The sequence below is a fragment of the Triticum urartu genome, chromosome 7, assembly GCF_003073215.2.
Source record: "Triticum urartu cultivar G1812 chromosome 7, Tu2.1, whole genome shotgun sequence".
NCBI classification, from domain to species: domain Eukaryota; kingdom Viridiplantae; phylum Streptophyta; class Magnoliopsida; order Poales; family Poaceae; genus Triticum; species Triticum urartu.
Window position 1 is genome coordinate 459,599,327 of NC_053028.1, and position 14,799 is coordinate 459,614,125.

Consider the following 14,799-nt stretch of genomic DNA (forward strand, 5'->3'; position numbering starts at 1 on the left):
ATAAGGGTTGGGCCAGTAGTCAAGTTGAGAGATTTAGTGTTAATTAGCTAAACTATTTTAATAACCAATTATTCCTTTTTATTTATTTCGTTTATTGAAGTGGGGCCTTATAGGTCAGTGAGATAGGGCGCCCAAGTCAGCAAGTGACCCAGTCAAAGGTCAACAGGGCCCTGGGCCCACCAGTCAGTGGCCCAGGTGGTGGGACCCGCGTTGCCAGGTCAGCAGGGCCGGCTCTCGCCGCCGGCGACCAAAAGCATGGCGCCGACCTGCCGGAGTTCGCCAGAATTTGTGCTCAGGGCACGGATCCGCGCGTGCCTGGGCCCATTCAAACAAGCGCGAAGACGCGCATCTAGTAGTGGTGGTGGTTCGTCCCGAGGTCGCCGGAGCTGTCGCCGGCGAGCAGAGAGGCGGACGTCGGGGCTCGGGTGAGTGGCGGGTTTCGTCTGCAGGCCACCAAAATGGGCGGGACCGGTCGCATTCGAACGGCAAGACGACAGCGGAGCGAATGGGGGTGGCTGCAGAGGCTGTGGTGGCCGGAGTCGAGCGCCACGGGCTCGACGGCGGCGAGGTGGTTCGGGCGTGAGGCGAAGACGGCGAGGCAGAGCGCTCCGGGGCTAACGGGGAGGCTAGGGCGGAGCTGCGCGACGCGCTGAGCACAAAGGGCTCGGCCCCGTGACCATTTGGTCACCGGAAACGCGTCTGCGACGAGATCCGCGGCGGGGCGTTCGGGTGCTACGGCGGCAGCTAGCTAGAGCGCGAGCTAGGGGAGGTAGAGGGCAGAGGGGGGAGGCAGTTCACCTAGCGGCACGCACGATGGCCGGTGAATGGGTTAGTAGCTGCAGGGGCGTCGCCGGAGATGAAGAAGAATGGCGGCGAAGCTTGTCGGGGTAGAGGAGGAAGACGGCGGCGTCGGGGGCGTTGCGGTGGCTCCGGTCTCCAACGGGCTGCACCAGTCGAAGCAGCGGACGACGGCGTCCCTTGGAGACACCGTGGGGCGGCGAGGTGGGCACGGTGGCCGTGGCTAGGCCGGAGCCATGGCGGCGGTGGCGCTCGGTTACGGTGGGGAACGAGGGGGCGAGGTGCGGTGGATCTGAGGGGGAAGGCGCGGGGACCGAGGGGAGAGTGGGGCGAGTGGGAGGAGAGACCGAGGGGGCGCGGCGTGGCGACCTAATCCCCTCGTCGTCGCCGGCGAGAGGGTGCGGCGGGGACGTGCCCCTGTTCCGACCCAGGTCGGGGGAACAGGGAAGGGAGGCGGCAGGGGGAGGCGGGCCGGTCCGGTCGGATGGGCCAGGTGGGTTAACTGGGCCAGATGGCCCAGGGGGGTTTGGGGGGTTTCCTTTCTCTTTTCCTTTTTTTTGTTTGTTTCTGTTTTTTGTAGTTTCTTTTGTTTTATTTATTTTTAGTTTTATAAAATATACCACTAGCCCCTAAATTAGTATTTATAAATACTCTATTGCCACATTAATTTCTCATACCTAATAAAATAGTTTATTGTTTTAATATTTATAAAATGCATCTAATTATTTGTATAAGCCACTATTTTATTTAGTTTAGTGCTTTTAATTATTTTATAAAAATGTGATCCTCCACCATAATTACCTAAGCATTATTTGCCACCTCTAGAACATTTTAATTTTAATGTTTGAAAACTTTACCGTTTGACCTGATTTTGAATTTTTGAATTCGAACGGGATTGAACCATCGTGAGATTTACAACAGTAAGAGTGGTGACGTGGCATCATTAGCAGAGGTTACTGTAGCTTGATTATCCGGACGTCACAATTCTCCTCCACTACAAGAAATCTCGTCCTGAGATTTAAGAGGGGAGTAGGGGGAAGTTCTGGTTACGAAATTCTAACGTGTCTTCTCGGTCTTGGTTGCCCTTCTTGAAGAGGTTGATCCATAGCATTGATGTCTTCATTTCTCTACACCCATGCATCATGAGGAAGCTGTCGTCCTTCCTTTGGGAACTCCATCGTACTTACAGAGGAGTAAAGGATGGGTATACCGGAAGAATGGAATTCTGCATGGTTGCTTATCCGGTAGATAATCATTAGGGAACGTGGTGAAAAGTAACTCTTGAATTGAAATTTACGAAAATATCGAGAGCAAGGTAAGGAGGTAACATGGGAAGTTTCGAGCGGGCATGCAATCGCTTGATGCCTGAAACAGGGCGTGAAATGGGGTTCAAAGCAATGGGAATAAGTATTGTGTCCGATACCAGAATTGATGATTTCTCGGAAGGTGGCTCGTGAATCACATACGAGGCCAAGTGCGAGGAATTAAATTTGGAAACCGGGGGTGTATAGGAGGGTCAGGTTTCGATCCTGTGTAACTGTGGGTTATGGGCCCACCATGTGGTTAAAAGTAGGAAAAGCGTTGATATTTTGCACGGTCGTGATAGCAAGACATGTCAGAGGGTAGCCTATCATTTATGTTGGCAATAATGTCGGTACCAAGGGCGAGGGACGAAGAGAACCATTTTCCTGCTCGTTGAACGAGGTGGACCATTGGGCAAAGTTCTCGTCCATCGGTGGCTACCGAAATGTCATCAATTATAGTAATAGGGTCTTACTGGCAGAGTTGTACCACGAGGTGCTTACCTAAGCAGGGAATTACCACTGCTCAGTTAAGTAGATTATAAGAAAGTTTGAACAAAACAACGGAAAGGAAAATGTGTTTAAACACATATATCAGGGGTATATCCTTCCCAAAGTCAAGCAGAGGATGATATCCAAGACAGGATATAAAGTAGAAAACCCTTTAGATAAGAGGAGAGAAATTTCATGACATTACCCATACAACGGTGTTTGGGTAATTTCAACAAGAAACATTTAGCATGGTGTTTCAAATGTTCTTATCGAAATTCGGAGTACCATAGACATGCTTTGAGATAGCGCTGACATGGTATTCAAGCAAAGGTCAGACTTCGGGTTACACAAAGGATCCATCAGGAACAACTCATAGAATAAGTCTTATAGTTTCCTCATGGAAAAATGGATAACTTTGCTAAAAAGGAAACTATAACAGTAGGTCATCCGGCCAGGTGTGCTGGGCATGCCATCACTTTACCGGGTCATAAAAGACCAGTGTTATAACTCATGGATAAATGTTCCAACCATCATATCTGACCGAGATTCAGATCTGATCGGTGTTAGGATACGTCAGGCTCAGGATGCCTGAGAAGAAAATGCAACATAAATTGTTGAGATGACATTGTAAGATTCTCGGGAATTGAACTATGGAAGCGAGTCCCGAAACAAGAGCTCATCATTAAACCAAGGCGAGAATGAGGGGTGGCTGATGGTCTCAGCGACAATTCTTCAAGATTCCCAAAAGGATGGATTTCCACAAGTAGGTGAACAATGAGATAACATTTGTCAGATCCAATGATATAATGATGTAGGTTCGAGGAAACATCCACAATTAAACATTGGTTGAAAGGTGCGCCCAAAATATGGGTTGGGTTGCATGACCAATGTCAGAATGGTGATTCAATAATCAATAGTCTAAGAACGAACGGCCGACCATTAACTTCAAAGCTATAAGGTTGCTAGAAGGGCAGAATCCAAACAACACCGTTCACTTGTTGGTACCCCGGTTGGAATCAACACGAGGACCAAGAAAGAATGGTGATGGTGAGAAGTATCATGATACCAAGAATTCTTAGGAGGTGGTGAAATTCTCACGACATTCTTGACATAAAGGATGGTAATACTCAGCATAATTGCTAGATAGCACGGGTCTCCAGGTATAACTCAAAACACGAACAAGTTTGTGTTGGAGGGAAGGCAATAATGTTGTCGGTGATAACACAAATCATCGAGGGACGAGGATGGTTACATGTCATCATCCATTTGGTTGATATTCTGGAAGGAATCAAAATGTTGTTTGATGACCACGACAAATTTAGTCGAGAGGCTCCACGAAGATGTAATCGATCGGCGATGACATCAAGTGAAAGGAATGATGAAGCGAATGGTTATTGGAACCATGGGTATGACACAAACTCGAAATCAAGTTTGCTGTTCAGGGAGAAGTGATATGATGAGGTAAATCGACGTAAGCTTAGCTCATCCTCGAGAATTGTGCTCCGTGAAGAAGGACCAGGTAGCACAGTTAAAATTTAGCACAATGATGATATAGCCGATTAGGCTAGGAATGACTTAAATGATTATTAACTCGTAAGCAACAACATTTACTTAAGAGTTATTGAATCAGAGTGCGGACTCGATTCACTATTCGGTGTTCTCGGTTGACGACAACCCAGAACCTAGGAACAATTGGATCTGACGAGTGATAATAGTTTATGAAGAACCCATAAGAAGTTATGATGTCCCATGATATTCCCGAGATACCAGGGTGTAATACTCGACGGTAGGTCAAAGTAAAGGTTGGACAAGTGCAATGATCTGCACAAGACAAGTACTTCAACTTGTCCGAGAAATGGTATTAAGGAGAAAATATGGTCGGAACCATGATTGTAAAGGACCAAACATAGATACACGACGAACTTATGACAAGGGGATTATTATCATTTACAAGAAGCTTCAAAGAAAAGTTCCACATTGGGTCCATGGGCATGAACGCAAGGGCTCAAGGTCGACTCCCACTTCTTCAATGCATAACCTTCCATTTTACTTCTCGCTTTTGATGAGGCTGTAGTGTAGAAATTCTATCTGGCGGAGCAACAGAAGAGTATGACTCGCGAAAACTTTCGGGTTCATACCGTTTGGGGAAGGCATAGGTTCAACCCATCAGGGCATCTTAGGAGTATATACCACAAATTTCAAGAATAAATAACACCAACTCGATAGTAGAGCATGCTTGAGAAAGCAGAGGATACAATTTACCAAAGGCATTATGTATCCGAGGAAAGGCTCACAGACTTATTGAATACGAAGGACGCTGTCGGTTAAAATCCAACAAAGGATCTGGTGGTCCTCAAGGGATCTGGTGTGAGCATCGGTACTCAACCAGAGGGAGAAACAATGCAAGGAGATCAGACTTTAGAAACAACTGACTAATTCAAGGCTCAAATGCAAAGGGAATTATCAATTCCAAGATAAGGGATCAGAAGCAATGCTCTGATCAGGGATGGATAAGTTGAATAGCCTTAGGGGTACGATCGATGGTCAATTGATTGGTCGAGATCCAGCTCATGTTTAAACTGGCGTCTGAGCCGGAAGGATGAATTCTAGGATCTGACTGATGATTGCGTGCATTCGCACTCATGTTGAATCAATAGGATCAAAATGACGGTGGCAAAGAATGCCAATAAGATTACTATACTTATGGGATTAACCATAATGCAAGCAAGCAAAGAATTTCAAGAGCAATAAGCTGCTGAGGATTTTCGAAAGATCGAATAGTATTTCGAAGACCATTGTGAAACACATGAACAACTGGGGGGTGAGCGGATACTCGATAAGTGCGAGAATTATCCATAGGGGTATTCAGGTGACAAGGAACAGCAAGGCAGTAAGCTCAAAGGATTATCGAAACAACGACAAGTATTACGGGGTATCTTGTAATGACAAGGCCAACTGGGGATGAATGTACGAATAACAACTGCAAGTAGTTATCCATAAGGGTTGACGGTGGAAGGGGAATTGCAAACACGATGAACACAAGTTCTCGGGTTAATAGCGAAGAGTATCTTCAGGGTCTTCACGTACAGCAGACGATCATCAGTAATAAGGGGCTCTCCGGGTGAAAGAGATAACTAGATCCTAATGTTAGATTTAGCAAAATTCATTTAACCCGAATAGAAGAGAGCTCAGAGTCCCAGAGTAAGGATCGAGGAGTAAAAGATCCTAATACCATCCAGATGGCAACGTGGGCCCGTAAGGCACACAGCCATGTTAGTAACGTTTTGCAATGTCTAGACTCGACTTCGGCCAAGGAGTGTGGAAGGGGGAATTCCTACAGGCAGTCGGCTCTGATACCAACTTGTGACGCCCCCGATTTAATCGTACACTAATCATACACGCAAACATGTATGATTAAGATCAGGGACTCACGGGAAGATATCACAACACAACTCTACAAATAAAATAAGTCATACAAGCATCATATTACAAGCCAGGGGCCTCGAGGGCTCGAATACAAGAGCTCGATCATAGACGAGTCAGCGGAAGCGACAATATCTGAGTACAGACATAAGTTAAACAAGTTTTCCTTAAGAAGTCTAGCACAAACTGGGATACAGATCGAAAGAGGCGCAGGCCTCCTGCCTGGGATCCTCCTAACTACTCCTGGTCGTCGTCAGCGGGCATCACGTAGTAGTAGGCACCTCCGGTGTAGTAGGAGTTGTCGTCGAAGGTGGCGTCTGGCTCCTGGACTCCAGCATCTGGTTGCGACAACCAGAATGAAAGGAAAAGGGGGAAAAGGGGGAGAAAGCAACCGTGAGTACTCATCCAAAGTACTCGCAAGCAAGGAGCTACACTACATATGCATGGGTATCAAATGGAGTAAGGATGTCATATGTGGACTGAACTGCAGAATGCCAGAATAAGAGGGGGATAACTAATCCTTTCGAAGACTACGCTTCTGGCAGCCTCCGTCTTGCAGCATGTAGAAGAGAGTAGACTGAAGTCCTCCAAGTAGCATCGCATAGCATAATCCTAACCGATGATCCTCCCCTCGTCGCCCTGTGAGAGAGCGACCACCGGTTGTATCTGGCACTTGGAAGGGTGTGTTTTATTAAGTATCTGATTCTAGTTGTCATAAGGTCAAGGTACAACTCCAAATCGTCCTGTTACCGAAGATCACGGCTATTCGAATAGATTAACTTCCCTGCAGGGGTGCACCACATACCCCAACACGCTTGATCCCATTTGGCCGGACACACTTTTCGGGGTCATGACCGGCCGCGAAAGATCAACACGTCGCAGCCCCACCTAGGCACAACAGAGAGGTCAGCACGCCGGTCTAAACCTAAGCGCACAGGGGTCTGGGCCCATCGCCCTTAGCACACCTGCACGTTGCGAACGCGGCCGGAAGCAGAACTAGCCCCCTTAATACAAGAGCAGGCTTACGTTCCAATCCGGCGCGCGCCGCTCAGTCACTGACGTCACGAAGGCTTCGGCTGATACCACGACGCCGGGATACCCATAACTACTCCCGCGTAGATGGTTAGTGCGTATAGACCAAATGGCCAGACTCAGATCAAATACCCAGATCTCGTTAAGCGTGTTAAGTATCCGCGAACGCCGACCAGGGCCAGGCCCACCTTTCTCCTAGGTGGTCTGAACCTGCCCTGTCGCTCCGCCTCAAAGATCCACTCGCGGGTGCTCCTACGAGCCGATCCGTCTTTAATCACCACATGTATCAAGTATAAAGTACATAGTATAAACCCGCGATCACCTCCCGAGTGATCACGGCCTGATAGTATAGCACAGCAGACGGACAAGAATGTAGGGCCACAGATGGAAATACTAGCATCCTATACTAAGCAAGTAGGATTGCAGGTAAAGGTATCAACAGTAGTAGCAAGGACAGGCTATGCATCAGGATAGGAATAACGATAGCAGTAACATGTTACACTACTCTAATGCAAGCAGTATAGAGGAGAGTAGGCGATATCTGGTGATCAAGGGGGGGGCTTGCCTGGTTGCTCTGGCAAGAGAGAGGAGTCGTCAACTCCGTAGTCGTACTGGGTAGCAGCGGCGTCGGTCTCGATGTCTACCAAGAGAAGAGGGGGGAGAAACAATAAATATTTAAGCAGGCATATGCATAGAGATGCATGACATGACAGGTAACGGCGTTAGAGGTGCCCTAACGCGGTATGTGATGATACCGGTGAAGGGGGGGAAACATCCGGGAAAGTATCCCAGGCGTTTCGCGTTTTCGGACAGATGAACCGGAGGGGGAAAGTTGCGTGTTCGCTATGCTAGGGATGCGTGGCGGACGAACGGGCTGCGTATCCGGGTTCGTCTCGTCGTTCTGAGCAACTTTCATGTAGAAAGTATTTTCATCCGAGTTTCGGATTGAAAGATATGATTTTCTAAAGATTTAAATCATTTTCTGATTTTAATTATTTATTTTATTCCAACATTATCCAAAACAGTGAATGATGACGTCAGCATGACATCAGAGTGATGTCAGCAGGTCAATTGGTCGGTTGACCAGTCAAACCAAACAGGTGGGTCCAGTGGGACCCACATGTCATTGACAGGGTACTAACAGGGGGGTTTTAGACAAATTAAACAGGTTAAATAAGGGTGGGGCCCAGTAGTCAGTGAGAGATTAGTGTATTAATTAGCTAAACTATTTAATTAACCAATTATGCCTTTTATTTATTTCATTTATTGAAGTGGGGCCTATAGGTCAGTGAGATAGGGGCGGCCCAGTCAGCAGTTGACCCAGTCAACAGGTCAACAGGGGGCCCTGGGCCCACCAGTCAGTGGCCCAGGTGGTGGGACCCGCGGTGCCAGGTCAGCAGGGCCGGCTCTCGCCGCCGGCGACCAAAAGCACGGCGCCGACCCGCCGGAGTTCGCCGGAATTTGTGCTCAGGGCACGGATCCGCGCGTGCCTGGGCCCGTTCGAACAAGCGCGAAGACGCGCATCTAGAGGTGGTGGTGGTCTGTCCCGAGGTCGCTGGAGCTGTCGCCGGCGAGCAGAGAGGCGGACGTCGGGGCTCGGGTGAGTGGCGGGTTTCGTCTGCAGGCCACCAAAATGGGCGGGACCGGTCGCATTCGAACGGCAAGACGACGGTGGAGCGAATGGGGGTGGCTGCGGAGGCTATGGTGGCCGGAGTCGAGCGCCACGGGCTCGACGGCGGCGAGGTGGTTCGGGCGTGAGGCGAAGACGGCGAGGCAGAGCGCTCCGGGGCTAACGGGGAGGCTAGGGCGGAGCTGCGCGACGCGCTGAGCACAAAGGGCTCGGCCCCGTGACCATTTGGTCACCGGAAACGCGTCTGCGACGAGATCCGCGGCGGGGCGTTCGGGTGCTACGGCGGCAGCTAGCTAGAGCGCGAGCTAGGGGAGGTAGAGGGCAGAGGGGGGAGGCAGTTCACCTAGCGGCACGCACGATGGCCGGTGAATGGGTTAGTAGCTGCAGGGGCGTCGCCGGAGATGAAGAAGAATGGCGGCGAAGCTTGTCGGGGCAGAGGAGGAAGACGGCGGCGTCGGGGGCGTTGCGGTGGCTCCGGTCTCCAACGGGCTGCACCAGTCGAAGCAGCGGACGACGACATCCCTTGGAGACACCGTGGGGCGGCGAGGTGGGCATGGTGGCCGTGGCTAGGCCGGAGCCATGGCGGCGGTGGCGCTCGGTTACGGTGGGGAACGAGGGGGCGAGGTGCGGTGGATCTGAGGGGGAAGGCGCGGGGACCGAGGGGAGAGTGGGGCGAGTGGGAGGAGAGACCGAGGGGGCGCGGCGTGGCGACCTAATCCCCTCGTCGTCGCCGGCGAGAGGGTGCGGCGGGGACGTGCCCCTGTTCCGACCCAGGTCGGGGGAACAGGGAAGGGAGGCGGCAGGGGGAGGCGGGCCGATCCGGCCGGATGGGCCAGGTGGGTTAACTGGGCCAGATGGCCCAGGGGGGTTTGGGGGGGTTTCCTTTCTCTTTTCCTTTTTTTGTTTGTTTCTGTTTTTTTGTAGTTTCTTTTGTTTTATTTATTTTTAGTTTTATAAAATATACCATTAGCCCCTAAATTAGTATTTATAAATACTCTATTGCCACATTAATTTCTCATACCTAATAAAATAGTTTATTGTTTTAATATTTATAAAATACATCTAATTATTTGTATAAACCACTGTTTTATTTAGTTTAGTGCTTTTAATTATTTTATAAAAATGTGATCCTCCACCATAATTACCTAAGCATTATTTGCCACCTCTAGAACATTTTAATTTTAATGTTTGAAAACTTTACCGTTTGACCTGAGTTTGAATTTTTGAATTCGAACGGGATTGAACCATCGTGAGATTTACAACAGTAAGAGTGGTGACGTGGCATCATTAGCAGAGGTTACTGTAGCTTGATTGTCCGGGCGTCACACAAGACTACCTAAGCTTATAGGTAAGGCAAGGTAAATATATGTGTGGAGCTGCAGCAAGCAACTAGCAAATATGGTGGCTATCCTGTTCGCAAAAGAGAGCGAGAAGAGGAGGCAAAGAGCGAGCGAGAAACTAGAGAACAACCTGCGCAAGCATTACTCCAACACCGTGTCCACTTCTCGGGATCCGCCGAGAAGAGGCCATCACGGTAACACACTCGGTTGATTCATTTTAATTAAGTAAAGGTTCAAGTTATCTACAACCGGACATTAACAAATTCCCATCTGCCCATAACCGCGGGCACGGCTTTTGAAAGTTCAAATCCCTGCAGGGGAGTCCCAACTTAGCCCATGACAAGCTCTCACGGTCAACGAAGGAATAGACCTCCTCCCAAGACGTTTCGATCAGGCTCGGTATCTCGGTTCTTCAAGACACTTCGACAGGTTAAAACAAGACCAGCAACACCGCCCGAATGTGCCGACAAATCCCGATAGGAGCTGCACATATCTCTTTCTCAGGGCACACTCAGATTGTCTTAGGTATGGGTAGGCCAGCCCAGAGTTGCCCCTGGTGGCCACCGGCAGCTGACAGGTGGACCAACACTCAGAGGAGCACTGGCCCCGGGGGGGGGTTAAAATAAGATGACCCTCGGGCTCCAGAAACCAAAGGGAAAAATAGGCTAGGTGGCAAATGGTAAAACCAAGGTTGGGCATTGCTGGAAAAGCTTTAATCAAGGCAAACTATCAAGGGGTTCCCATTATAACCCAACCGCGTAAGGAACGCAAAATCCGGGAACATAACACCGATATGACAGAAACTAGGGCGGCAAGAGTGGAACAAAACACTAGGCGAGAGGCCGAGCCTTCCACCCTTTACCAAGTATATAGATGCATTAAGATAACATGGCAATATAATGATATCCCAACAAGTAAATAAAAGTTCCAACAACGAACGGCCTCCAATCTTCACCTGCAACTAGCAATGCTATAAGAGGGGCTGAGCAAAGCGGTAACATAGCCAATCAACGGTTTGCTAGGACATGGTGGGTTAGAGGTTTGACATGGCAATTTGGGAGGCTTGAAAGAAAGTGGTAGGCATCGTAGCAATGGCATGGCAAAAGAGCGAGCAAACTAGCATAGCAAAGATAGTAGTGATTTCGAGGGTATGATCATCTTGCCTGCACAGTTGTCAGAGTTGACTGGATCCTTGAAAGCAAACTCAACGGGCTCCTCGTTAGCAAACTCGTCTTCCGGCTCTACCCAAAACAAGACAAACAAGCAACAAGGACACGATCAACCATGTGAAAAGCTCAAACAATATGATGCAATGATGATATGCTATGCGGGATGCGATGCGGGATGCATATGCAAGATTTGACAAGGGATGCATGAACCTGGCCTCCACTTGGAAATCCAAGTGTGCCACTGGAAAGATGAGATGAAATCGCTTGACAATGATATAAAGAATGTCGGAATCGGAGTTACGGTTTGGAAATGGCAAGCGATTCAACTATGACACCGATCTGCGATTTACAGCAAGTAGCCATCTAAATGCAATGAGATGAACATGCTACAGCACCCAAACATGACAACAAAATACATGGCAGGGATGCATACAAGATGCTTAACAAGAGTCTAGCAGTGAGCTACGGCCAATTCATCCATTAACAGGTTCAAACAAGCATGGCAAAAATGCATATGGCAAACAGATTTCAGACTTAGTGAAATTAACACTTGTCTGGAATTTCAGATTAGGTAGCACTCTTCGGAGCAACAAAACTACATGTATAGGAACTTAACATGGCAAAGTAAAGCATGGTATGGAGCTACTCAAAGAGCTTAACAAAAGTCCCTTAGTGACCTTGAGCCAAAAGGGATCAGAAAATACAATTGCAAGCATGTGAACATGGCAAAAACATAATCAGTTTACAGACAGTGAAAACTGGAGCATGCTGAAAACAGATATCAAGTAGGCATGTTTACGAGCTCGATGCACTCACTACGGTGCAAGTCATGATAAGCTAGGCATACATCTATCAAGAACACACAAAATGCAAGCTAGACATGGCAAGAACAATAGCATAGCATGCACGGATCAACTACAACATCATCGGCAAAATTACAAACAAGTTGACAATCTGCCCAGATTCACAAAGTAGCAAAAGTAGAGCTCGATTGACTCAAGCTAGGGTGCTCCATAATTGCAAACAAAGACATGGATGGATACAACACTACAAGATTAACAAAACATCCTTACTGATCATCCTCAAAAGAGGCACGGATCACTAGGAAACAACATGAACATATGGCAACATGAGATAAACAGATCAAGGACTTAGTGGAAATGCTAAGTCCCTGAAAACAGAATTAGCAAGTGCACCACTTTGCAAGCTTGTGCTAGTCACCACACACATCACATAAATACATGGGTTGCATCTCTGAAAGATGACAAAACCCTTAACAAAACATATGTAGAACATCAGGGCATAACATGCACACAATAATCATGGCAAAAATGACAAAAAGCTAAATGGAGTAGCAGATCTGACAATTATCTCAAGTAGCCCTCTTCTAACAGCATTTCGGGCATCAAGATGAACTCAAATGAAAATGATGCAATGGAACGAAATGATGTACTCTCTGAGATGAACATTTTGATATGCTATATGCCAAAAACGGAGTTACGGATGCGGAGATACAAGGCTATGAACAGGAGCATATGGACTAGAAAATTCCGGGGACTTAGAAAAAAAAAGAACCACCAGATCTAGGGTTCCTCGGCGCGCGAACCGAGGCGGCGGCGCACGCACTCCGGCGAGGCGATGGCGGCCGGGGTCAACGAGGGAGGGCCGGATCGGGCCGGCCCCTGCCCGGATCCGGTCGGAGGGGAGGCAGGGAGGCACGGGGAGGCGGCTCCGGCGAGGTTAGGCGGCGGCGAGGCGATGCGGCGGCGGCCGGAGTGGCGGAGGTGGCGGAGCGCGGCGCCGGCGCGAGAGGAGAAAGGGCGCGGGCGGCGCGGCTTCCCTGGGCCATGGGGGCCCGACGTGGGCTCGGGCGGGCCGGCGCGGCGGCGGCGATGTGGGCGCCCGCCCGGGACACGTGGCACGGCGTGGTTGGACGGTGGCGGCGAGCGGACAACGTCCGGCCCGGACGGACGTGTCCGGCCGGCGCGGAGGCGATTTGGATCTAGGGTTTTTGGGAGGGATCCGAGATTTTCGGGGGAAGACCTTTATATAGGCATAGAGGGAGCTAGGAGAGTCCAAATGAGGTGCGGTTTTTGGCCACGCAATCGTGATCGAACGATCTAGATGATGGAGAAGGCTTAGGTGGGTTTTGGGCCAAATTGGAGGGGTGTTGGGCTGCAACACACACGAGGCCTTTTCGGTCCCTCGGTTAACCGTTGGAGTATCAAACGAAGTTCAAATGATACGAAACTTGACAGGCGGTCTACCGGTAGTAAACCAAGGCCGCTTGGAAAGTCTCGGTCCAATCCGGAAATGTTTAATCCCCACACACGAAAGAAAGGTAGAAATGACCACCGGAAGAGAACGAAACGCCGGAATGCAAAACGGACAACGGGAAAATGCTCGAATGCATGAGACGAACACGTATGCAAATGCAATGCACATGATGACATGATATGAGATGCATGACAACAACAACAACAACAACAACAACAACAACAACAACAACAACAACAACAACAACAACACACGGAGACAAAGACCCGAACCCGAGAAAATAAAATAACTTAACGCCGAAAACGGCAAGAGTTGGAGTACAAATTGAGAAAGTTACATGCGGGATGTTACAAGTAGAGAAGCCCCGGAGCATATAAAGTAATGATACCTCTGACAAAGCAGGTTTAAGAAGTGGATAGTAAGTTTGAAAACATGAACAATGTGTAGGAAGCTTTCGTACATACAAATTCCCTTGTATTGATGTAAACATAAATTCACCTATAAAAAACTAACAGATTTAGTTTGTACATATACTCTTAGTACGCAGTCGAATCAGCACAAACAATTTGCCTATGAAAGGATCAAGTTAGAATTCCATTGCTCCAACAATATTTTAGTATTGTTGTCCTCTAAATTAGAGGAGCACCAGCATTTGTAGTTAATTACGGAAGGCTTGGCCGGTGCTTCTTGGAGGTCTTGTCCGGTCTTTCATTGACAAACTTGTCGCTGGTCATGGCCGCTCTCCCTTGCACTGCCATGTGCCGTCTACACGGAGATAGGGCAGGCCGCTGATTGCCCTCCTCCGAACGAGGAGCTACTTGTCGATCTCGAAGGCGTGCAGCCACACCATGCACCCATCCTGCCGTATCTATAATCGTGTGTCGCAATGGACGGCGACTAAGCGATGGCAGTACCGGCGAGTACACAATCTCCTATATGATCCGGTTCTGCACGTACACTACAGCCTAGGACTGATTGATCTTTGCGGTTCCCGGAACACACAAGCACGCACGTACACGTACATGAATACTCCAAATCGATTGGACAGTTATTCAACCGGGTCTTGCCTTTGTTTTTTATTGCAACATCGTCTCTTGTTGAGTTTGTAGCAATCTGCATATGTCCATTCTGTCATCACCTAGATAAGAATCATTCGGCAGCCAGCTTCAGGTATATGTAAGTTTTCCACGTATATAAACTGGTGTGGTTGAATATAAGGAGTCGACGTGGAATCTATTTCATAACTATAGAACCCTTCCACAAGACACAACCTGTATTCTAGCTCAATTGGTCGCAGCTTGTATAAGTGGGTGATGAGGTTGTGGGTTCGATCCCGG